Here is a 2,231-nt window from a genome sequence, read left to right as displayed (position 1 = left end):
ACACGTACGACAAAGTTCCCGACGTTAGGCACAAACAGAAAATGAGACTACACGCCGGCGAACGCATTGACAGCGAGGCAAGCTGTGTTGTGAACATTGAAGCACGTGAATCACGGAGCCACATTCCATCCAAGCTGACGGAACCTGCCTTGCAGCAATCCGTTGACTCCACATGCGTGGCCACTGACAGTGACAAGGACAGATATTTTACGTCAGAGAGTGATACAGAGGAACCAGTGGAAAAGCAGTTGACTAAAGCTGAAAAGGATGCTTTGGAAAGGGAGTACAGTCTAGGGGAAGTAAAAGCACTTGCTTTAGAAATTACTACGAACCCCAGAACACGAAAGAAAGTGATTAGAATGGTGTACAATGCTTCATCCAAACAGCTGCTTGCAAAATCAGATGACTTCATGTTCACCTACGATTGTACCAAAGCTGAAACATTGTACTGGACGTTATTCAGGGACAAAGCAGACATGAGTTATGATGAATCAGAACGACTGGCATTTATTGAGGAGCCTGCGGATGTGCGACGAACACTGTACCTTATTGAGATAAATCATATCGCCAAGGATTTGCATGCACTGGTTACACTTCTCAGAGCCTACCTTCAGACTTGAACTTTGATCGCTGTTGTATCACATTTACGTATCATTACATGCTGCTTCTCTTGCAAAACTTGTAAAGCACTACTACTATATTTTGCAGCTGATACTGGTAAAACGTTAATACTCTATGATTGTATTAAAACATTATTGTACATAATGCACTGGAAACATTTTCAAACATAATGTGGTTAACTTCTATTTCACCTCAATGAGCGAGGGCGGGATGAAAAAAAAAAGTAGTTTAGCATTTCCTATTCTGTTACAGTGTTAAGATGTAGATCAATTCAATTCAATTTAATTCAATTCAATTCAATACAATCATCTCTCCCTCATTCTCGTTCTCATAAATAAAACTCAAACCATACCGGCACGGTGGCCTAGTGGTAAGGCGTCCGCCCCGTGATCGGGAGGTCGTGGGTTCGAAACCCGGCCGGGTCATACCTAAGACTTTAAAATTGGCAATCTAGTGGCTGCTCCGCCTGGCGTCTGGCATTATGGGGTTAGTGCTAGGACTGGTTGGTCCGGTGTCAGAATAATGTGACTGGGTGAGACATGAAGCCTGTGCTGCGACTTCTGTCTTGTGTGTGGCGCACATTATATGTCAAAGCAGCACCGCCCTGATATGGCCCTTCGTGGTCGGCTGGGCGTTAAGCAAACAAACAAACAAACTCAAACCATCCGTTGTCAAGGTCGTAAATGCTACTGACTGGATTGGAGATACTCTTATGTCGCCTAGCGCCATGTAACTGATGAAACCATTCACAGCGCAGCGGCACGGTTGGCCTAGTGGTAAGGCGTCCGCCCCGTGATCGGGAGGTCGTGGGTTCGAACCCGGGCCAGGTCATACCTAAGACTTTAAAATTGGCAATCTAGTGGCTGCTCCGCCTGGCGTCTGGCATTATGGGGTTAGTGCTAGGACTGGTTGGTCCGGTGTCAGAATAATGTGACTGGGTAAGACATGAAGCCTGTGCTGCGACTTCTGTCTTGTGTGTGGCGCACGTTATATGTCAAAGCAGCACCGCCCTGATTTGGCCCTTCATGGTCGGCTGGGCGTTAAGCAAACAAACAAACAAACAAGCACAGCGTCCCCATTTCACTGCTGTACAGCAAACATCGTCCCCAAATACCTGTGTCTGTGTGTCACCGACTTAGTTGCTCTGCAGAGTGTGTGTGTGTGTGTGTGTGTGTAATACTGCCTTGCTGCAGAGTTTGTGTTATACCGCTTTGCTCTGCTGAGTGTGTTTGTGTTAATTACGGTCTGTCTGTCTGTATATTCTTTTGTCTGTCCGTCTGTCACTCAAGGGTAAGGGGGTGTCCTTAACCTCTCCTTTGTTGTCTCGGTCTGTCTCTCTGTCTCTGTCTATCTGTCTCTGTCGCTCTTTCTGACTCTCTCCCTCTCAGCGGAGATCAAAGCCAATGAAAAACACACATCTCTGAAGCAGTTTTAGCTTGTGCCTCCAAATGACTGCTGTACAACAACCAGACCCCATCTGACTGCTGTTTGGGAAACAGTCCCCAATTCACTGCTGTACACCATTTACGTATCATTACATGCTGTTTCTCTTTCGAAACTTGTAAAGCACTACTTCTATTTTGCAGCTGATACTGGTAAAATGTTAATAC

Source organism: Littorina saxatilis, unplaced genomic scaffold (genome assembly GCF_037325665.1).
Source record: "Littorina saxatilis isolate snail1 unplaced genomic scaffold, US_GU_Lsax_2.0 scaffold_96, whole genome shotgun sequence".
In the NCBI taxonomy this organism is placed as follows: domain Eukaryota; kingdom Metazoa; phylum Mollusca; class Gastropoda; order Littorinimorpha; family Littorinidae; genus Littorina; species Littorina saxatilis.
The sequence above is the reverse complement of the archived record's forward strand: the minus strand, read 5'-3'. Positions refer to the sequence as shown.